At 40.9% G+C, this 24393-nt stretch overlaps 1 protein-coding gene across 2 annotated transcripts in view; it reads left to right on the top strand.

Annotated features, from left to right (window-relative positions):
- Positions 1 to 4181: 4181 nt before the first annotated feature.
- MYO16 (myosin XVI) overlaps positions 4182 to 24393 on the top strand; it is a 361146-nt gene continuing 340934 nt past the window's right edge. The window contains exon 1 of one of the 2 annotated variants that reach the window (XM_054271509.1): positions 4182 to 4260. The gene's annotated coding sequence lies outside the window, so the exon portion shown is untranslated. Of the gene's footprint in view, positions 4261 to 4332; positions 4408 to 24393 lie in introns of those variants that run through there. The other variant, XM_054271511.1, reaches the window with a different exon arrangement.

Here is a 24393-nt window from a genome sequence, read left to right as displayed (position 1 = left end):
AAAAAAGGTGGAAAAGTGAAAGACAATCCACTTAAACATAAGAAGGCAGCTTTAAAACAACCACAGAGGTTCAGTTCCATTTCCTGTGATATAGGAATTTCTGAGCTGCAGAAGGAGTGCTGCTCTTATTCATGTTATTCCAGTGGCATGCTTGGCATTTTGGTAGAGCTCAGGCTGTGGGAATGACCATGCTTTCTTACAGAATCTCCCTAGGCTTTTACTTGTAAAATACTGTGTGGACCCACACTAGAATTTCCTACCAACAGCAGCTTACAGAAATGAACTGATTATTTCAAACTACTTCAAATTCCTTCTGATTCAGAATTTCATCCCCTGATGATATATAATGACAGTGCTCTGGGGGAGAAGCAAGGAGTGATGATTTGTTTGAAGGTTAGTGTCAAATGTGACAGCAATTTAGATTCATAACTATCAATACAAGAATGAATGACTGAACTGCAATATAATTCCTTGTAGAATACACAAAGATTGGAAATTATGCTTGAGTAATTTTCTGCTCGTATTGGGGTTTGAATAGATTCAGTTAACATCAGTGGGTCTTTAGCTCACCATTACAAAGATTTTATCCAAATTTTGGGGGTTTTTTAATCTGCCAAATTAGTTTTACAGTGAACATCACTAAATTCAAATATCAACGTGGGGAATTTTTGTTGCCTTCCTTCTAATTTGTGACTTTACAAAAAAAGAGTTGGGCATGTTTCTATATCAGCAAACTAATGAAAACTAAAAACTGGATAGCTTTATATGCATCAGATGATAAACTGACCTTTGAGGCCTTCTAATAGAAGAAGAATCATCTTTGGAAACAGAATCAATATTGCTATTTTAATGAAATGTTGCCAGTTTAGTGGAGTAATTCAATATTTTATTAACTGTTAGAATTGTATTTTCATATGGTTTGCCTGCTGGAAAACAGCACATCTACCCAGCAGAGTTCTGTGTCCTGCAGAGCCAGCAGTGGAAGCTTGGGTACAGGAACCACACAGAGCAGCACTGGGATTATGTTGTGATGCCAATGATATCAGTGCCAATGTGTTGAGAGCTGGGCATGCATTTCTATGTGGCACTGGAGTTTGGAGCTAGGGAATTTGATACAGGAGGAATGACTGAGGATGCTGGGGAAACAGGGAGACCTTGGTTTGATGCCTTGTTTGAGTATCTATAATCAATTCTTCAAGGAAGCACCAGAAGTGAGGTCTTCCCTAAGCCTGATAGTGTGCCCTAACCACAAAGGGACAAAATCTTTCTTTCTCTGTAGCAACTCATTGAGCCAGAATTATGTAAACTAATACCATAGGAAGAACAGATTTAATGTACAGTCTGTTCTGAGCTCTTCCTACGGAGGTGAATTTCACAAGACAGCTCAGTCAAACTGGGGGCTGCCTGCTGCAGTCCCAGGGCAATCCCCATCTCCTTTTGCTGGCCCTACAGCTGCTTGCTCTCTGCTTCCTTCCCATCCACCCAGCAGTGACTCTCAGAACATTTTCAAGCATCTAAACAAGCTATGAAGAAATGTTTAGCTTTCTTCAAATTTTGCTCCAACAGAGGAAGCATTAGGAGCAGGACTGCCACCTTTAGGACATCAAATAGCTCCCAAACCAGCTTAGCTGCATTGTAAATGTACACCTGCAGGGGAAACAGCAAACTGATTTAGTGCTGGAGTCGCCTTCTGTGGCATCTAAACATTTCTTCCATTAAAGTGAAGTAGGCACCAGAAAACACTAAGATATAAACACTTTTTTCATACCAGTTCTTCCCTTTCTCTTCTTCCAAGGACAAAAAATGAATTTCTTGTTCATTTCTAGATGCATAGTTGTTATTATTTTGTAACTTTTTCAGTTTTTGGTTTTGAGAAGGTCTTTCAGCTTGCAGGGATTTTCCTCTATGTTTTGTCTCAAAGAGACACCTCAATGATTTGAAACACAACTGGCCTTGTAAATAAACTTCTTGATGTCAGTGTTTGCAATAATGGGGCTTATCTTGGTGCTACTGGCAACAATTTCACTTTGTCATGAAATACTGGCTTTAAAGTACCTTTGCTGAGGTACTTTACACAACCATCGCTTCATTTTCATTTTAGATGTTTAGCCCCTAGTCCTTCAAATAGAGAAGGTGTCTCTAGAATAAATCTGCACTACAGAAGAAGTCAAAGGAAAAAACAGACATCACAAATCTAGGAGATCCTTTCTACCTGAGACATTGGCCTTTTCTGTACTGAGTTAAAATCAATAGGAAATGACAGATCTTATACATGAAAGTTACTTACAGAGCACAAGGAAGAAATTGCCTTCCTTTAGCATAACTGTTGATTATTAAGAGGGCTTGGTAAACAAACAAAGAGCCATTGAAGGCTTTCCTCAGCCCCAGAAGGTTTCAGTACACTTTTGAAGAAAGTGCTTCAGACAGAAGGCAGCCAGAATTCAAAGTCAAGGAACCAGAAGGCATCATTCAAGGATTTCACCTTCAGAAGTCTGAAGGAAGGTCTAAATTCTGATATCTACAGTGTGCGATATCAGGATAAAAACTATTCTGGGAGCATATTTCCTAATTGATTATGCAATCAGGAAGATAAAGACCAGGCTCTCCTTTCTTTCAGTCCTCATAACTTGTGTGCTGGTTCACACACTCCTGAGTGCTGGTTCAGCTTCCAGACATGGGGAAGTGTGTGCTCTGCCCCCAACACTGCACTCCACACACCCTGCTGCCTGTATCTAATCTGCCTACAGGGACAGTAGCTAATCACTTGCATACCAGATCCCTATAATTTCATGTGAAGAATTCTGTGATCAGATCCATGATTCATAGCTTGAGCCTCTCTGGAAAACCTGGAGTGTGTTTCAGATGTGGACTGGTTACATGTGGATCACAACTGGGCTTTAAATGAGCTTATACCCCATACAACTAAACTTGCATCAGCAGTGCAGGTGCTATCATCAGGTAAACAGGGACCATTCAAGACAAAGTGAAGGGTAAACTAATATTTAGTTATTTATATTCTAGAGCATTTCATAGCGCGTACGTATCTGGATATTCTGTGTATCACTGGCATGCCAGATAGGTCTAGAAAGGGTTGTGGGAGCAGGTAGCACTTTTTCCTGTAAATACAACCCTGAAGTGACTTTTGGCCCATGTGGGGTGCAGGCTATACCCTACAAACAGAGGAAATCAGTGGGTGAATCCTGCTAGGATAGCAAAGATGGCTCCTATTGAGAGGATGTAGTGGAAGACTACATAGCATGCGTTGTGTAGGGCAGTGTCTAGTGAGGACTTTGATAGGATGCTTCCTGTTAAGCCTTCATTGAAAAACGATGCTCTGATGTGCACTTTAGCTAGAAGTTAGACAGGGTTCTCACCTGTGGGCAAAAGATCTTAACAGCCAGTCTCCTTAGTCAATAAGGTGGCAAAAGACTGCTGAGGCTTGTAACTTCCCTGCCTTTATGTTTGTGCAAGATTTCTACCTACAGTGCCAGGAAACACAGCTCTATAGCAGTAGGGCGTGAGCAAGCTGCTCATAGTACCGGGACAGAAACAGATACATCCAAGCTGCCATTTGTTCTGTAACTACAACCTCGTAAGAACTGTTGATTTTGCATCTATCTCACGGGGTGATAATTATGACATTCCCAGCGATTCTCTTTTGTTGGGCATTAGGTGCCAGTAGGGAATCAAGTGGGGTCTTTGTTGTGTTGAAGTACACGTAGACTGCTGCCACACACACAGTCTTCCCGGACCTTTTCCTTTGAGCAGTTTGCCGAAGGAGAGGGGCGGACAAAGCCTGTCAAACCCCGAAAAAGCAGCAGCCCTTTGCGGGGGGCCCCGGGTGAGCTCCGAGCACGGCAGGTGAGCGCTGCGGAGGGAGGCAGAGGGATGCAAGCGGGGTTCGGCGGGGGGGCTGCCGGGGTGCGGGGTGTCGCCCCCGGGCTGCCCGGGCAGGTAGCGGGGCGGGGCGGTGCCGGGAGAGCCGGCCCGGCCGCTGGGCACCGCTCCGCATCCCTCCCTCCCTGCCTCCCTCCCTGCCTTCCTTGCTTCGCTTCGCATCGCGGGGAGGCGGCGGCGAGGGGCGGGCGGGAGGAGTGCCGGGGGAGGCAGAGGCGGCGCGGCTCCGCTCGGCTCGGCTCAGCTCGGCTCGGCACGGCACGGCAAAGAAAGACCCCCGGAGAAAGTGGAAGTGCGCCTCGCCCCGCCGCTGCCCGGCACCAGCACAGGGGCGGCCCCTCAGCCTGGCCTCGTCCCCCCGAGGTGAGTGCCGCCCTGGGGAGGGAGGGATGAGGGCGGGGGCCCGGCGGGCGCGCTCCGCAGCGGGGATGATGCCCCGCAGGTCTCCCGTGCCGAGAGCGGGCTGGTGAGAAGGCGCCTTTTGCGGAAGGGCTTGGTCGGTATTCTCTTGTGAGTATTAGCGGAGCGAGGAGGGTGGTGGTGTAAGTGCGTTTTCATCTGTTCCGTGTTCCTTTTTGTCCGTGTGTCCGTGCCCGGCCCCGGCGGGCTCCGCAGGACCCGCCCGCGCTGCCGGCGGGGAGAGAGCCGGGGGAGCCCGGGGTCAGCGCGGGGCTCATTGTGTGCCGGGGGCAGAAACCAGCCCAGGCTCCCTCAGGTGGGCACTTGGCTTAACCAGCCCCTTTGTGGATGTCCTTCCCGAGCCCCCGGTTGGGGCGGAGAGGCTGCCCGGATCCTGCCAGCCCGCTGGTGGAAATCTGTGCTGACAGGCAGCTGGATGGAGATTTTCTGATAAACGTTTTCTCCCAACGGTAGTGTCAGTGGGTTAAATCCCAATGTTTTGTGGGGAGTGTGCCTCCCCAGTGGGTGACAGAAAGACTTCAGAGCCGTGTCATTGCCGGGCTGGTTTCCAGCACCAGCTCGCCTCAGGTGGCTCCTCAGCCGCTGTCCCCAGCGCCGCCGTGCCGCGCTGGATCCCCTCCTGCTCCCGGCTCTCGCCATTGGAAATTTGCGAGTACCAGGCTGGATACCGGCAGCCCTGGCTTTGCCCCAGGGCTGGGGTTGCTGGCAGTGGGATCCTGATCTGGAGGATCGCTCTGGGGAAAAATGACTTTTCCTTCCCTCTGGCAAGGTAGCGAGCAGCGTGTCAGGATAATCCCGTGTGCTTCAGGAGGAGAGGTATGATGCAATTTAGGTGTTGACACAGTCACTTTAGGAACTTTGTCTCCTGCTGTGGGTTGTTCCTGGGCAGAATCTCAGGCAGACCGTGTTTTCCCTCGACTCCTGTTCCCTCAACTTTATATAAGAGACTATTCTCCTGTTGAGCTTTCTATTCTCCTATGTATTCCACTTACAGTCCTGTTACCACTTTTATCAGTACACCAAAAATGAGGGGGCAGTGCTGAAGTAGTAGCCCTTTTAGGTGATGTTTTGCTTCGGGAATGATTTTGTGAGTGTAAAAACATTCTAGATTCCATTATCAGCATCTGAACGTAAAAAAAAAGGGTGTTATGTAAGAAGTACATGTATATATGTGTGTGTTTACAGTAGACTCAAAGCGATGGGACAAATTCTCTTGAGTGGGCTATTGTTCTGTAGCAGCAGGGGTGCCATTAAAAGTACCAATAAAGACTGGGATTAGGGTGATTGGTAGAGCAGAGCTCTGAACCGTTGCAGTAATTTTGTGTTGTAGCAGCATTCAGAAATCCCAGCTGCAAATCACATTACACAAAGAGAAAGCCAGTCCTTGGCCTCAAAAGATGACACAGGTACAGCATGCAATTTGTAAGAGGAAGGAACAGAGAGGAAGCCAATTGTCTAATATTGCATAGGTTAGGCCAGAGCTCAGTTTCCAGACAGCAATTGGCTTTATATATTTTGGGTCTGTTATAATACGTTTTCATTATGAATTGAATCTTTCCTGATTATGGAATAATTTTCTAAGTACTAGCAATAATGTTTATAGTATGCAGAACCTGTATTTAATGTGTAACAAGAATAAACATCAAAATATTTTGAAGTGGGAGCTCTAAATAATTCCAGCTGGAAGTGTACAGAGTTATTTGAATATGTCTACACAGGGTATCATATATTCTGTAATTGTACAGTAGGAATTAAATGGAGCTTGATTTGCTTGGAATTTGTAGTGCTGGTTGAGGCAACTGACCATCATGGTTTATTTCACTGCTTTGAAAGAGCTCTTGCATTTTATGTTGTCATTATGTTACTTTTAAGTGGTACTGTTATTTCAAACCAGCATAATGAGATGAAAAGCATTTGGCATTCACCCCTGTAAAATAAGATCTTAGTGCTAAATTCAGATCCCTGCTTGAAGGCATCTATAAAATACTGTGCTTATGCAAGGTGTCATATCAAGGAAAATGGACATCCAGGTTAAAGCTGCCTTAAAATATTTTTGTAGTGAAACAGCAGCTTCAACCACATTTTTACTCTTTTGGGAGGGAATGATTTCTTACCTTAGACAATGGAGCTCTGACAAAGTGAACATAAGGTAAATGGCCATTATAAATGGGACACTTGAATGAGATTAATTACAGATTTGAACATCAGCCTCTTCTGTTTCACCCAATTTTCCTAACCAACAAGTTACTTCAGGCTGATTTCTTTAAATATGAGGTTTCAATATACATTTACACAGAAAAGGGTTTTTTGTTCAATTGAGAGATGCAGCAGAAAAAAAATTCTTCCAATCTGAATACTGCTTTTATTCAGATTTTCATGAACATGATTTCTTTGTCCAGTTCTATAAAAAAGTGACAAAATAGAGATTTTCTCATCTGACTTGATCTCAACAAAACATAACAAAAAACTAAACAATACCAACAATGAAAAAACTCAACCTTAAAAAAGCAGCATGGTCCACTTTGTAGAGTCTGTCAGCTACATCTCAGTCCTCTGTGTTGACTTGTTCATATCTTTCTGGTCATAGTCTAGCAAACATTACTTGCACATTCTTAGTGGTTTTGCCACCTCACCTTCTTTCTGCTACTGACTGTTATTAAAATAATTTGTATTGTGACATGTTGGCAACAACAGCAGCTGCTGGAGAGTCTTCCCATTTTTTGGGACAGATTTGTTGGTTTACAACTCTGTCAAGTTCATGTGAATTACAGTTTTTTGCATCTTTCTGAAAAAGATGACAAATAATTTTTTTCTCAATAAGATAAAAAAACCATCCTGGCAGACATCTAACTCTAACCTTTGCACTTAGATGTGTTAATCTTCCCTAAGGTGTGTGTTTCATGTGGTGCCAAGCATAGCTGTTAATGCATTTATCTTTTTTGAGACATTTCACAGCAATCAAATAAACAGTAATATTTGTGTATACATGGAAGTACTCACACAGCCTTTTTGTGGAGCAATTATTAATAAATCATGTTCTGATTCATGGTATAAGTATGTATATTCCTGGCATGTCTTATTAAACATGCCAAAGAGGAGGGTTGGATAATGGATTTTAGTTTTTGTTCATTCTAAATGTTTCACTTTAAAATATCAGTTTCTCATTCCTGGAAGTAATAATGCAAACATTACATCAGTTTGGTCAGGGAAAGATTTTTTTTCTTCCTTAAAATATTTGGGATCATAAAAGCAAGGTGTGCAACCTGAAGTGTTGGACCTGGCTTCAGGTCTTGATGGTGTCAATGTGAAGATTCAGCTACTGAGTAATGTAGCTGAAATCTGTGATCATTACATTTTCCCCCAAAATTACATACTAGATTTGCATTACCATTTGCAGAAAGGCTTTTGTTTCATTGTTTCAGCAAAACTTTTTCTTTCTGAAAAAACACCCAACCTGCTTTCAGTCAGAACATCTCTATCAGCCTGAATCAATATTTTAATACAAAGGGTTGAATGTATCCACTGCAAAATAATTGAGTTTATTGTAAGTTGCAACAGCAGAAAAATATTACCAAAAATATAGTTTGCTGCCTTGTGCTGTAGGAAGAGATGACTAAGGTTTTCTTCTAAGGGATATAGCAAATATGTATCTTTTTAATGGGGTCGTTACTGTGATGTTACATAAAAAGGGGCACTTAAAGTTGGACTAAAAATTAATTAAACAGTCTCACCAATAAAGCCTCACAGGCACTATGGTAGCCATGCTAATTTTTCTGCTGCTACTAGGCTTAAGTTCCTCTCAGCTGAGTTGCCAAGAGAAAAACAGAACAGAGCCACTTCAGACAGTAAAATCCAGGTAACTGAAAGATACTGCTTGTGGTTCAGAAGACATTAGTTTTTATGATGGTCAATGTCAAACTGGGGGTGAAATGTTTCTTCCAAGTAGGAATTTTGTGTTCACATGACATGATATTCAGTGGACTTAAAATAAACTAGTGTAAACCTAAATGTTCTGATACCTAAAAATCTGTGCATCTGTTTTTCTAAGAAAATGGATTATTTTGTTTTGAAATTAGAACAAGGTAGAAAATGTTTGGAAAGACTGCCTGCAGGATGTGTGGAATGTCAGTGTAATCGTGGGGTTTGTTTTGAAGCAGCTAAGTACCTTTGGTGTAAAGGGGTTGTAAACAAACTTGTAACTGGCTGTTTGTATTGCACTAGTTTATTGTGGATCAATTCTCAGTTGAGATGTGTTTGTGTCAGGTGGTGTTTTATTAGGTGTAATAAAACAAAAGCATCTACCCAACTGCATTTATCTTAGAGCCTGAGAAATGCCATGTAGAGGGTGGGATTGTGTTGATAGATTTACATTTTTATGGTATCAGCAGCTAAATTCCATCACGGAAGCTTAATCTGAGCAAGTGCCCAAACTTCCTATGCCATCAGAAGAGAGAGATTAATACCTTTGTGGTGGTAGGTATCTGGATTTACAGCTGTGACTGTCTCTACTAAGCCAATATGCTTTTGTATCAAAGTGGAGGGGCACATGCATCCTTGCCTGTAATTGTCAAAGTCAAAGGAGCCTTCCTGAAGGGAGTTCTGTGAGTGCCTGGTACTTCCCTGGCAGTGTCCTGGATATCAGCTAGAAAAGGAAAGTTTTTGCTGTTTGTCAGATCTAGATTGTAGATAAATATGCGGTGTGTCCTAATTAGGAGTTTTATTTAAGGAACATTCATGATTTAACACCCCAATCTAATTACTCGTAAGCTTCTTGCTAATTTTGCAATTAGTGCTGGAGCAAGACTTTTTATGGAAAATTCACCCTTAAGGATATCAGAGCCACTAACTTCTAGTGTTTATAGAAAGCTTTCTATGACAATGTTGTGTGGACCATGTCCATAAGGAAATAGTAGTACATGGTGGCAAGGACAAAACGTGTCAAGTGTTTTCCAAAAAAAGTTATAGTCGGGTTTTGAAACCCAAATGACTTTGGCCTTAGAATGTGCATCTGTAGGATCAAATTCTGCTCAGATATTACCTAGTGGAAAAGGCATTCCTGAATCTTGTTATACCACAGTTATCTTTGGCCTTCAGAGGATGAAAAGAAGGACTCAGGGTGTAGCCAGGGTTTACTGGCTGTATGCTTTTGTGGTTTATAGCCAAGGCAGCTTTTTATAAACACAGATAATAAGGTGCAACTTGGAGCAGCCACAAGACTGCTCTGAAATGTAGCGTGGCCTTACAAGGATAAAGATGTTCTTGGTAGCTTGTCTCCAGGTAACCCATGTAGTGTTTCAGTTGGGCAGAGAACCTGGTGGAGAATATCCTGGCCCATCAAGCAGGTGTCCATAGCAATTTTCTCCTCAGAGAAAGTCTCTCAAGTGTTGTCTCAGTTTTGATGAGCAAACTTGTTCTTCCCAGAGATTGATAAATTTGACTAATTCTTAATACTGGAAAGCAGTTCATGTTTTGCAGAACTAAGACTTAATAACCTTCTCTCTTTAAATGCTAGGTTTTTAATGTTTTGGAAGATGGGGAGCTTTGTATCCACATTGGAATAATATAATATAAATAAGGTCTGGAGAGAGATCTGCTTATTAGTTAAATAGATGTAACTGGAAAAGAAACAGACAAGCTCTCAGGCTCAGAATACCTTATTCCCTGACTGAACTGACGAAGCAATTAAGCCTAAAAGCTTGCCACTTGTTTTTATTGTGCCACAGTTGTAGCAGGCTTTTAAACTAATCTTTTGCTTATTTGTCTTTGTAAAAGAAAATGGTTCCCGCATAGGCAGAGCTGCTGTGTGCCTGGTAGTGTGGACATGTGCGTTTAATGCAAAACAGCCGGAGCCGCTTCAGCATGCGAGATCGTGCCCTGGGCTCACCATTCCTCAGTCCTGTCACATCTCTTCCTTTCCCAGCAGGACATGCTCGTCTACATCCCAGTGTGCCAACACAGCCATATAAAGGAAAGGATATAAAAACACTGCAAGCTACTCTGCTCTGCTTCTACTTCCTACGACAGATACTGTTTTTGATGTCCAGGGGCCCGGTACTTCCTCGAGCCCTTTCACTATTCCTCACTGAGTGTGTTTTAGTGTTAAATAATTTGGCTCTCACTTTAGTCCCAGGTTCAAGTCTCCTGATTGTTCACACCACATGTATGCTAATGAATTCAGTATCCCTACCAGGGCTGGAGAAGTACTTCCTTGTGAAGAAGGGGAGTAAATAAGGCATTGCTGGCTGGCTAATTTGCTTCAGGGTCTGCTCTGGACCAATGATACGGGCACAGACCCTGCCAAGCTTGGCTTCCTCTGCCTGGGGCATTTCTCTAGCACTCTCACAGGAGGTCTTCTGCCTTTAACTAACCCCTCCTTCCTGATAGAAATGGCTTGGAACCACTCCTGAATATCCGATCTAGCTGTGCTTTAATATGAGCACTATCAGTAAAGAGACCCTAGCCCTGATGGTGACTATACCTTAATATGCAGAGGTAAGTGGACAGTGACAGCCATCCGTAGATTTGCTCCAAATCTGTATCAACTGAGATTTTGGTATCTAATAATCTTTTCTATGTTTCCAGACATATACTTTCTCCCCATGTAAAAGGAAATATGTGTACAAACAGCATGCAGGACCTGCAGGACAGTGTAATAGACAGCTGGTGCCTTGAGGCCAAAATTGTTCATCAGGGTGGGGAATCCTATCCCAGTGAGTTAAGGCTGGCTCATGGTAACTTTCATCCATAGGGTAAAACTTTTGTGTGTTTCATCTTTTGGTGTAACTACTAATCAGGCTTTCTGAATTTATGTGTGCATTAATACTCAGTTCCTGTAGCTATTTCTTTCCAGAATCCTGAGGGATTTTTTTGTTTGTTTGTTTCCTCCAAAAAAAGTGATTTTTTTTCCTTGGTATGGGACTGGTGGCTTTTGTATTGGTGATGTTCTCCATGTCCCACCATCATATTTCCTCAACTTCTAGTCAGACAGAGAATGTCTGAGGTTGATGTTGCATTTCCCTTACAAAGCTTTAATAAAAGGCCGTGGATTAGGGGAGCTGTGCAGTTGTTGCAGAAAGAGGAATCCTGGGCACGCAAAGGCAGAGCCCCCAGCAGCTGGGCAGCGTCCTGCTGGCTGTGGCATTTGCTGCTGCTGCTGCTGCTGCTGAAGCTCTCCATGGGCCAGGGGGAAGCTGTGTTCCAGTGGACCTGAGTACCTGGTCAGTAATTAATCTGGCTCCCAACAGTGCAAGAGGGCAGTGTGAGATGGTCTGACCATGTTCTTTATATACTTTTCCAAGAAAGGAAAACACTACTTTCAAACAGGCTTCTCATTGTTAGTTTTAAATACAGCTACTACAAATTGTGTCTGCTAGAAAGAGCAGTCAAAGATCCTCATTATTTGATGTGGACATTGAAATTCGGTAGTACTTCAGAACCTTTGGGCTTTAGTGGCCTTTACAGACAAATAATAAATGGCCCCCCAAAAGCTTTAAGTCTATCAGATGAGAAGAGTGAGGGGAAACTAGGTAATGTCCACAGGGACAAATAAGATAGAAAACAAATTTTAAGTCAGAGGAGTTTCATTAGCTAAGAGCGCACTCCATTTCTGTTTTATGTAGTAAGCCATCGTTGTACTAGCTAGGTCTTATTATTTTAAATACTGTAATTCAAGACAAATCCATAGGATTCAAAAGAGTCAGCTCAGTTCCAGTTAGTAGGACTGAATTTGTCAGCAATTCAAGAGCAAGTACCACGGAAAGTACTGTGCCTTGGAAATAGGATGAAAGGAAAATACTGGTCTATATTTTAAGGACAAAGCCTTATTCAGTACTTCAGGTTGTCTGTAGGTGTGTCAGGCCATGCATGGCCATATCCATTTGTGTAGTGCAGTGACTGCATGGCAGGTAAATTCTGCTGGTCTGGTTTGTGATGCATGATGTGGGTGATGGACCACAATACTGTGCTGTAGCTGTTTGCACCAGTTGTCCGGTCTAGAAATCCAAAAAATGTGCCCAGAAAGACAAGCATAGGCACTTATGTCATCTACCCTTGGCTCTTGACTCAATGCAAGCATCCTCTTCCACACTGGGAATGAGAATGTTTGAGAGGCCAGTGCGAGGTGGTGGAGTGTGGTGGCACTGGTAGGATGGCTGTGTGCATTCCAAAAGGTTGCAATCAGCTCTGATTAAAGAGGCTGGCACTTAGGAATGCCTAAGGGTGGGTGGGCCCTTCCAGGCTTAAATGTTAGCTCATCTTCCCAGAAAGGACAGCAGTGTTGTGGCTGCTATTGCAGGACATTTGCTGAACTCACAGTTGTGGAGGAAACATATCCTCTTCTTTTTTAGGTCCTGCTAGTGGGCTGGGTGTGCATATGTGAATTCCTTCTCATTTCAAGCACACACAGGTCTCACAGGGAGCCTGCTGCTGGGAAGGACACATCCATTTTACAAAAGTTACAGTTTTGTATATAAAGCATGAGATTGGACACAAAGCCAGAAAATATTTGTGTAGTTTTGCTACACAATCAGCTACTTGGTGATTCCTGCATCTTTCCAGTATTGTTTCTACATTTTTGTCTTTCATTGCTGTTAAGACATTGGCAAGTCATGGATACCATTGAAAAAATAAATACATTATTTAGTCTCCTTTTATTGATGATGTCTATTTCACAAGACTTTGCAGCCACAGAAAAAAGGCATTCAGGGTATTTTAAGGGGGAGTGGATCAAGTGTAATGCAGAATGCTGTTTTGCTGTGGTGTTTAAGCACAGAACATGGGTGGGAGTTCTGCTAACCTGGGAACCAGTGAGACTGAACAACTTGCAGTACTTTATGTGTAACTATAATATTATAACAGACTTTGAATTGCTCTCTCAAAATCTCTCATTTTTTCTTGCTAATTTTAAAAAAGCTACAGATTTGCAGATTATTTCATATTGGCACTTCTTTCATTTTAGCCAACATTTGACAGCTGAAAACTACAAGCCATTTCCAGCTCCCAGCTGGTGCTGCCACTGGCCACTGTTGACCTTTCCTTTTCTCTTCCACAGACATAATGGTTCCACAAGTGAGATAACAAGATATATTAAAGAAAAACAGGAAAAAGAAACCCCAAACACTCTCATCCCTTACCACCTGGTTTTTATTTTATGACTCCATTTGCTTTTTTGTGTAAATTTGGGAAGCCATGAGTTGTGGTCCTTCTCTTTCAAATGGCATTTAAATTTCTTTTCAATATTATCATTTTAAAACATATCATGATTAATGAAAATGAAGGCATGAATGAAGGTTAAAGTGCCTGTCAATAAATAAAAAATACATTATTTTTACTGAGATAAATGGTTTAAATTATTTCCTGTTAAATGTTATTTCTAGTGTCATTTTTACTATTATCACAGTAGTTAGCCTGGGATCAAGGACTTCCACAGATGAGTATGCTGCCTTTCTTCTTCCTCCCCCCCCTTAAATAGTGTGGCTTCTTCCTGCAGGGACTTGATGACAAATCATCTAAAGTTAATTTGTTAGTATCCTAAACAGTGCTGAGCAGAATATAGCTGTTCTCATTAGCTCTCTTATTGCCTAAGTGTCAGCACAAAACTCTTGAGGACCTGTTTGTAACATGAGTATGTCTTGATTTGTTTAATACATGTTTTTATCCAATCATGGAGATGGCATTTAGCTGTGCTGTGACTTCCAAATCCTTTGTGAATTAGTCTTAAGTGACCAAAATCAATTGAAAATGTCTAAAGACTTAGTGTGATTGATGGACATAGGGTTTTGTTTGCAGAGTGACTAGGTTTTAAAATAGTTGAAGGTTTACTCAAACATCAGGCTGCAGAGTTATTTACTTTTAAGGGAGGAATTTCTGGTAGCTGTGTACTATCAGCACATGCCTTCTTGTGAAGTGTATTTCTTTTTGTATTTGTTGGGGTTATTATTATGATGTGATGCTGTCACAGCAATGCAAAATATTTTATGTGATCCAAGATTAATGTTGTAGCTTTCTCTGATGCTGCTTTGGTTGCTGATTTCCTCTGGATTTTGTTTCAAAAGTGTTCTCATGCTGACAGCTGATACTGAGATCTTACTTGTGTGGATTGGTCATGCTGGAGGATATTGAAAAATGCTTTGATGTGTGTATGTATGTAATCATAGGCATTAAAATTTGCTTGATATTGCTCATGATTCTCAAGGAATCAGGAATTAGGCACACTAATATCCTGGAAAAAGGAGCATAATCCAAGGAATGAGAATCCCTGAAAAAAACTGACAGTCTTTGTTCAGAATACTACTTTATCTGTTTATTGTCCCTACAAAGAGAAATTACATTACTTTGATTAACTTTTAAAGAGTTAGAAAAAAAACAATTTAAGGGTTGAAAAACTGGATTAATATCCCAAGGTTATCTGGAAAATATTTGCTCATGCAATGGTCAAAGATTGCTTTAAATATTTTATCAAGGTAGCACTGGTAGTTTCACTGTGAATGGTGGGTGTCCTGGGAAGGTGAGAGAACTGTGTTTTGAAACATTCACTGAATTATGCTTAGTTAATGCATCAATAATTTGAAGATGTTATATTTTACTTAAAATAAAGGCATTTATAATATCAATATGACTAATGTATTCTGGGATGCAGTTTGCCTTCTTCGGTCAATTTTGGCATGGGAAAAGAGCGAGTGAAAAATGGATATTGTGGCTTTTTTCTTTTTCTTTTGTTTAAATCACAAGATGGAACATGGCACTTTGAGCCTTTGTGTGCAGAAAATGAGAGCATAAGCAGTCTATATCTGTGACATGACAAATGGGGCCACCAAGTCCTCCATAGCATGTTAATAACACAGCTCAGTTAATGCTGGAATGCTCATACCCCATCACAAATTGGTGTTGGTGTTGGATATGACTTCCTTCAGTACTACCTGGCCTCTTTCCAGTTTGTGACTGTGGCAAGGAGTTTACATGTTCTTCATTCTCAAACAATGAGAGGCCACAAAAGCCTGAGTGTAATTCTCAAATGTGGCAATATATTCCCATTTTGTGTGTATCTGTGTGTGCACATACATATGCATGTGTGGACATAGATTTCTGATTAATATTTCTCAAGAAGCTCTAAGTTGTCCTGTTATACAAATTAATTTCTACAAAATTAATTTTAAGGAGGAGGTGATTTCTGAAACTTATTAAAAGTACTTTCAGCAATCAAACTTTGTAAAGTTGATGCTTTTCTGACAGATTCAAAACTTTTGGCAGAAGGTGCCTGCTCACGAAGGCTAGAAGATAAAGTGACCACCTTGCATAAATGTTACCAGCCTGTATCCAGAGCTACCATGCTGGTTTATTAAAAAAAAGAAATCCTGTGCATGCACTTTCACAATTTGTCATTGCTTTTCAAGCTTGTTAGCTCATTAAGCAGCATTTAATGAGGATAAGCACAAAGTAATTAATTTATGCATTATGTTTATTGCTTCCCTAATGAATTTATGTATTAGAGTTCCTCAATGAATACATTAAGCTATTTCTATATTTTGTATACATTTTTTTCTCTCAATAAACAAAAACAATTATTCATAGTCTTTATTCCAGTCTGAAGATTGTCTGTATAAATCACCTGGTTCAAGCATTATGTGGATTTTTCTTAGCATGAGCCTTGCCAACATCAATGCTTGTGAATCTCTTTGTCCTGTTTGATGTGTTCTGTAGTGGCTTGCACCAGGGAAAAGCTGTCCCCAGTTATACTGGGAACTTAGTTTATTGTTTTTCCTAGTAAATGCAGGTGTTGTACATTCAGTTCTTGCTTTGGGAGAGAGAGGAATTGAGTAGACTGGTGTGATGTATGGAAACAAGCTATTGGCCAGTAAATAAGTGCACTGGGTGTTGGTAGTGGTGGGGCTGCCAGGGATGCTGGGTATGGGGAGAGAACAGGAGCTGCCCTGTGATAAACATTGCTCCAGGTGACTCCACAGACCCTCTGTACCCACATCTGGGCCCCTCAGCAGGGCACTGGTGGGGCCTCTATGAAAATATATTTTAGAAAGGAGAATACAGCAGTGAGGGGAAAAAGGTGTGAAAAACAATCTCGTGAGCACCTGGGTCAGAGGAAAAAAGGGGAGGAAGTGCACAATGACAGAGCAGGTACTTCCCCGCGTCCTGAGGCAGCAGTGATGGTGGAACAGGTGTTTCCCTGCAGCCCATGGAGAACCAACCATGGAGGACCAACCATGCCAGAGCAGCTTGGTGTCCAGACTGCAGCCATGGAGAAACCCATTCTGGAGTGGGCAGATCTGGCCTTAAGGAACTTAGGCAGCCAGTGAGGGCCCACGTGGGCCTTCAGCCTCTGAGAAGGGCCCATGTTGGAGCCATTTATGAGAACTCATGTTGGATCAGTGGAAAAGCTTCAGGAGGAAGGACTGATGCAGAGAAACTGGTTGTGGTCCATGGACTAGCCACAAACCCCATTCCCCATCTTCCTGCAGGAGTGGGGGAAGGAACCAGAAGAATCATAATGAAGGAGGGAAATGGAAGGCCTGGGAAGAAGGGTTATGTTCTTTTACGTCTTTTTTGTTCCTCATCATTCTACTCTAATTTGCAAATATTTAAAATAATTTTCCCTAAGTCAAGTCTCTTTTGTCCATTTTGATAATTAGTAAGTGATCTCCCTGTCTTTATCAGGATCCATGACCTTTTCCATCTCATTGCCTGCTTGTTGAGGAGGAAGGATGAGAGAGCAGCTGGGTGGGTGCCTGAAAGCTGGCCAACATCAACCTTCAGCAACAACCTCTACAATTATTTGCATATGGACTACCAAATCATAAATATGAAATCCTGTGATCTGCCACTGAGCTGTCAGATTGTAAATATCTAATACATTTTATGGGTTGTGATATTTATGAAAATAATGGACTGAAGTATATGCAGGTTTTTCTTTTCCTCAGTTTTGGAGACTAAGTGTTGAACCCATGCTATCATGCAACTCTTGGGCTCACCTTTTAAAGAATTAATTGTAATAATTTGTGTGTATAAGTGACATAGTTAACCACAAGGCTCCTTCTGCCTTCCAGGTAACTCACCATACTTTTACATAATTCACATTTAGAGCACTGAATGTGGAAATTATGGATTAATGCGTGGGCATCTGTCTTTTTTATGATGATGTGTTTGGACAGTAAAAATAGGCAGTTTATTAAAGGAGTTTGGGGGGGGGGGGGTGGCAAATTTATTTGTAAAAGGAATAAAACGATTTTAAGAATATATAGCAAAACTAAACGCATTGTGCATGTTATCATGTGGCAAAAATAACCATGCTATAGCTTAAGGAGAAAAATGTATCAATTGGTAACACAAACTAATTAAGGGCTGGTTTTGAAATTGAAACAATCCTCCAAATTGCAACCTCTGTAGGCAAAGTAGGAACTATAATCTCTGGCACTGAATGTAGTGCAGCTGAAATGCTCTTGCATCTTCATGGACATATATGTTTAATGCATTTTTTTCCCTTGAAATAATGAGTTACTACATATATAAATTGTGTGAGAGATTGGTGTGCAGCACTAAACATTGCTCTGGAAAAGAAGGAATGCTTTTTTCTTGCTGTAGTCTGAGATTTAAGGCTGTATTGTAATGGTTTCAGAATAAATGGGAACCCCAGCTATGTGGTTAAGAAAAATTTTCTGTAAGCCTGTATTTTTGTATATATTGCAGCTAAAAATTACTTGTCCTTTAATGGACATCACACTGATCTTGATTTAGTCTATTACACTGTCTGTGAATATAGGATATTAATTGAGTTTAGATTAATTTAATCTAAAAAGCACATCACTAGTATAATTTATTCAGTGTCTTTAACCAAGAAAATTGCATTTATTTAAAGTAATTCAAAAGAAGCAGGCTTCTCCCTCATTAGATAAGATCTTGCTTCTTCTCTAAGCACAAAGAAGACTGCAGTTTATTGTTTAATACTTTATTTTGTAGCAGTGTGGAAATACTGCCTTTTTAATTGCAACCACTGTAACACAACAAATGCAGTTAATTTCTGCCAAAGGACTTTATGAACTGTTTCATGAACTATTATATGATAGAAAGTAGCAAGCAAAATCCATTAAAATAAGATGAACTGCAGAGTTCTTTGACAAAACCTCTTAATTTGAGGGGAAAACGTCCCTTTTATGTAGGTATTAATATTCTATAATGCCCATATTATTATTCTTATTGCTAAAATTCCCCCTTTTGCTGTCTTTCTTCCATGCACACATTCCCCTGTACTGCATGTCTACTAAAACCAGCAGAGTTGACAAAAACGTGTGTGAACAATTGCAAACACCATAGACTGAACTGGCTTTCACAGCCTTTTGGCCTTGGCTTCTAGTCACACCTCTCTCTGTTTTGACCAGATTTTGAGCTGTAGAGGTTTGCATTCTTGATTTTTCTTATTGTGCTAGTGATGAGATTGGGGATTTAATTCTCTGCTTGGATGCAAGGTAAATGCTATTTATTTCTGCCCAGAGAAGGGCAGCAAAGGTTGTGGAGGGTCTAGAGCACATATCCTATGAGGAGCTGAGGGAGCTGGGGGTGTTAAGCCTGGAGAAAAGGGGGCTCAGGGCTGGCCTTGTCACTCCCTGTAAATACCTCAAAGGAGGCTGTACCCACATGGGATCAGCCTCTCTCCCAGGCAGACAGTGACAGGACAAGAGGACACAGCCCCAAGCTGCCCAAGGGAGGTGCAGGTTGGACAGCAGGAGGAATTTATTCCCAGAAAGGCTGATCAGAGATTGGAATGGGCTGCCCAGGGAGGCGGTAAATCACATCCCTGGAGGGATTTAAAGGAAGACTGAATGTGGCACTGAGTGCCATGGTCTAGGTGAGGTGGTGATGTTGGAGTCCGTGATCTCAGAGGTGTTTTCCAACCCAACTGATGTTGTGTTTCTGTGTACCAGCTCTGCAAATCTAGAGTGAATTACACTGCTCCTGGTGTAACTTGGTTTAGCTCCAGGGTAAATCAGTGTTGCCCTACCAATTTGTAGAAGAAAAGGCAGGATCTAAAAATGCATTTACTCCAGTCCTAATGTAATAAATAGCAATGTTTGTTAGTAATAAATATAGTAAAAATATAGTAATATTCTATATGAGGAAATCCTGTAGGAGTGTGCTGAAATTGAGTACATATATTTTGCTGTAGACTCACAAATTTTCTCTTTGGTTTAAAAGTAAAAAGAACCATTTGTAAGAAAAATACATTGTATCTTATACCAAATTAATCTGGGCTCCTTGCTTCTGCCTTCCAGGTAGGACACCATACCTTTACATAATTCACATTTATAGCATTAAATGTAGAAATTATGGATTACTGGTTAGAGTTTTTTGGGTTTTTTTTTTTTTTTTTGTGATGTGTTTTGGTAGTAAAAGAGAATAGACAACTTATTACAATAAGTGGGGAAGGGGTGGCAAAATAATCTAATTACTGAAGGAGCGGAAGTTGGGTTCATAGGTACAATATCTAATAATTCCAAAGCTGTCATACCACAGATATGACATACCAGGTCCTCAAAGACAGAATTTTGGTCACACTCATTTTGTAGGTGAGAAATTTTGTCCTCAGAAGAGGAGGCAAAGGAAGTCTTTTAAAATACCACAGGTTTGCTGTAAAATAACTGTCTTGTTTATGTAGAAACATGCACTAGCAAAGCACCACTGATCAATTACACTCCTTAGAGTGTGTACAAAAGAACTGTGTCTATTCTTTATTTGGTCTCTGTTTTGTTTTATAAGTTGCTATTTTCTAAAATTTCCTTTTGTGCATACTTAAAACAGAAAATAGCGAAGTTCGTGTTAGGGATTTGTGAGAATTAATAAATACACTTAGTAAATGTGTATAAGATATTTCATGTCTCTAGAACAGACCTCTTAGCAGCCATTCATCAGACTTCTATATGCACGTAAGAACCGGTCTTTGAATTAATTTATTATTCACAGTTATTAGCAATACATACTTGAAGTCTGATTAAGCACTAGCCAAAAAGACAATCTTGCACTTCCACAGTGATGACTTTGTCTGCTTAATGAAGCCAGAGTGGAATCTCAGCAGGTATTTTTGCAGTATTGCTACCTCAGCATTTCAAAGTGCTAGTCATTTAATCATCATGTGTTCAATCTGGCAGTCCCTAAATAAATACTTTTAGATTTCAAAGGATGCTTCTGTTTGTGCATGTATATATAAAAGACGTACATGTATATCTAGCAAATAAGTGCTAGGGAATTTGATTGCATGAGATGTTTTGCAGAAACTTTCAAAAAATAATCCCTTTTAAACTACCAGTTTTCTGAGGGTTTCCTAAGTAGTTTTACCAGGAGTGTTTGCCAGCTGTCTTTTGAAAGAACAAGTGTTGGCCATGGATGCCATACTGGAGGGAAAACAGGGATAGATTGTATAAATATTACTGATAAATCAAAAATAAGACAGTCACAGATGTTGCACTATATTGTACAATGCACATGTTCATATTGTAATATGCAATGCAAAAGGATTAAGGAGAGATTAATTTGTTTGGGTTCCTTGTTGAATATGTGGAGAAAAGTGATTTTTCCATTTTGCATACACTGAAAGTGGCTGAAGAATGAAAAATGGGAAGAAGAGAGTTCTTCAACCAGTCATTTTGTGTGGTGTCCAATAATAAATGAGAAAACCTATTGTTTTGTAGGGTTTGACAACCTGTTTGTAGGGTTTTTCTGTGTGCCCACTGCTTTATGAAAATTCTGTTGTGAGATTTCTGTGAGACATTGTGCATCTGGGGCTTCTCTGTGGACACAGAGATAACATTTTCAAGCTGATGAAATTTATTCTTGTGGATAGACTAAATGATGTGGCCTGTCAAAGTAATGAATGAAATATTATACTTAGGCAGGAAAAATACAATGGCTACTCTGTGACAAGATGATGTTTCCTAAATTGAAAAACAGATTTATTAATGGTGCTCTTATAAAGGCAGGACTAATCTAGAATTCTGCTACCGTATTTAATTAACAAGTCAGCTACTAATGATTCATGCAGTTCAGATTGCAAAGTGAGTGATGATCAATTTTTTGCAGAGCTGTGTTCACAGCTGTGAAAAGGTGGTTGCACACCTCAGAAAGCTAATCCAGAAATATAGATCAATATTTGATTCTGGCTTTTGCTGATGTCCATCTAGTCGAAAGAAGTGTTCACATATTCTTAACTTTCTTTATGATTTAAGCTTCCTGCATATTTATTTCTTTGAAAATACTACTTTTCTGTGTGAAAAAAAGTTTAATCTGATAATGTTGTATCCAGGGAATTTCTTGGGCGTAAACAGGCCATTCAAAATACAGCATGTTCCTTCTCAAGTCTTGAAATATCTGTATTGTAAATTACTTGGTACAAACCAGGGGATGAGTCTCCAGGTCTCCTGAGGAGAGGGGCATGAACTTGAGTGCTGGGTGAATTTCTAGTGCTGGGAACTCAGCTGTGTGCCCCCAGTTTTGGTGGCTGGGAGCTGTCCCTGCAGACGAACACGTGAAGGCAAACAGCAGAAATACTGGGCTGTGACAATCCCAGCAAAAATACTGAACTGGGACAATCACAGCAGAAGTACTGGGCTGTGACAATCACGGCAGAAACACTGGGCTGTGGCAATCACAGCAGCAGACACGAGTGGCTGGAGTGTGGAGTGTGACCCCGTGGCATTGTCTGCAAGCACATGTATTGCTGTGGCAGCCAGCACAGATGGCAGGAGGGTGGAAGGGAAACCCGATGGGAAGTTGGGCTGATTTATCTGCAATTGCCTCCTCTCCTTTTGTTGTGTTATTAGTGGTATGCTGAGGAAATGGGACAATAAAGACATGCTCAGGGAGGATATAATGGTTCAGCAGTGAAAAATGTTAATGAAGTGTTGGAAAAAAAGCTTTTGGGAGTGGAGTGTTCACATGTCAATATATATTGCCTTTTTAATGGGAAAGGTTCCCTAATGTTAATGGCCTGGTCATGATTTAATGCAAAAGGTGCTGTCTTTCAGCTCTAAACAAGCAGAAAGCAGGAAGGGAAATGAGAAGAAAAACATGTGATTCTTCTTTATTTAAAGGATACATTAGTAGACTTTATGAGCTGTGAGTAGAGAACAAAAGCAGGATGTATGAAGTGATATAAAATAGATCTCAAGAGAACAACTTAATGTTTGAATCCTAGGCAAAAAAAACCCTCAAACTCTTTAAAATTGCATAGATTGCAAATTTTCCAAACTGACACAAAGGATAAGCAGGGAGAAAACTCTGGAGTACAGTGTGAAGCTCTGTTTGTGCTGGAGCTGTTGTTCAAGGCTGGTGCCTGGCCAGTTTTAGTCAGAGCAGACTAAAAGCTCTGACATTTGGCCAGAGCTCATTGCTGGATGTAGCTGAGATTATCTGGACTACTTTATCACTAGGTTGCTGATCCAATGAGCTGCTTTAGGGTCCTAAATATTGTGGTAGCCTCTAAAAGGTCATCCTTTCCTCCAGACTGGCTACCCATGGCTTAATATGGCAGATAGAGTTTCATTTGCAAGAGAGATAAGAGAGAAGAATTAAACCCCTTCAGTTAGCTGACACTTTCTTGTTGTGTGCCAGTCTGCACTGTCTGTCCCTGCAGAGGTAAAATTATAGACAGCATTGTTGTATCACTTTGCTGGGCCATGTATGCAAGAACAAATGCATGATAGTGCAGAAGAAATGAATTACTTCATGTCCTGAAGTCACATATCTTACTTCAGTCTCCTTGTAAATTTGTGATGGCATATAAGGACAAATTATTTAGAAGGATTTTCCATAATAAAGGGCTCTTTCCCCTCAGTAGGCATTAAATTATTCTGTAGATCAGACACTGTTTTTATTCAATTCCTTAAAATACTAGTAAAAATTTTCTTTTTTTAAGTGCATCATCATCATCATCATCATGTGGTTATATCTGTAACTAAAAGCAAGACCACACAATTTGCTTGGGGAAAGGATCTGTAGCTGCCTTTCTTCTTTCCCTTCACATTATGCAACATACTAAAGAACTTGCACCCTTCAGGCTGAGTTCACTTTTGCAAATATCTGTGAATGGAGATGAGACTGTACCCTGGAGTAGATGTCTGAGTTCCCCTTAGGCTGCACAGAGGTGTCTAATACTGCAAAACTCAGCTATGGCTGGAACAGGCTGTCTGTTGTTTATTTTAGGAGATAATGGGCTGTAGCAGCTAAAAGGTAGAATACTTGCTACATGGTGCATTCAAATGTAATCTTCTCCTTATTGTCATTCTGGGCATTGAAGAGTTCAGCTAAGCATATGGAATTTGCAATGCAATGCTGCCCAAAATAGTCTATAAATGTTTTATGGTGCCTAGGCTGGTAAGGGGTAAGAAATCTTTAAAGCACAATATGCTGTCTTGTCTGTGCCTCCTGGCCAACTGGCAGGCAAATAGAAATGGGTGCAGCTGCAGCAGCATGTATTCTTTATGGCTGAGAAGTTGTTGGATGCAGTTTCTGTCCAAAATAAAGCTGTCCTGGAGCAAGGAGCCGCATAGAGCAGCACAAGATATCAAGTAGGCTTCAGTCAAAGCATACCAGTTCATCATGCTGGAAAATCAATTGATTACTAGTTTTAAAACTAATTTTTCACTTTTGCTCTTCCCCGTGATGCTCTGGTGAGGGAGTGAGCAGCAGCTGCGTGGTGCTCAGTTTCTGGCTGAGGTTAAACCCTGACAGTTATTTGGAGCCTGAGCAGGAACAGTTGGAGATGATAAGAGACTGGCCAGAGCATATTAGAAGGGATTTATATCTGTTAACATTTGCACATCATGATATTGATTAATCTGCTATTGATAATAATTTGTCTGATCTGTGCCATGCTCCTTTTAATTAGCTGTATATGTTAAAGCTTGGTGTTGGCTTTTGCTGTTTGTTGTGCTCTGTAGCAATTAGTGATGTTTTACCTGGGAAAATCATTACTAAAACACTGCCCTTACACTTAATCTGGCATTTGGATTCTGTATAGTGCCATTATTGTTCTTTGAGTACCATCTCATGGAGGCAATTAACAAATATATTTCTTCCTCT

Source organism: Melozone crissalis, unplaced genomic scaffold, assembly GCF_028551555.1.
Source record: "Melozone crissalis strain CALT ecotype California unplaced genomic scaffold, PUWL_Pcris_2 ptg000013l_1, whole genome shotgun sequence".
Classification (NCBI taxonomy): Eukaryota; Metazoa; Chordata; class Aves; order Passeriformes; family Passerellidae; genus Melozone; species Melozone crissalis.
Note: the sequence above shows the minus strand (reverse complement) of the source record. Positions and strands in the feature narration are given on the sequence as shown.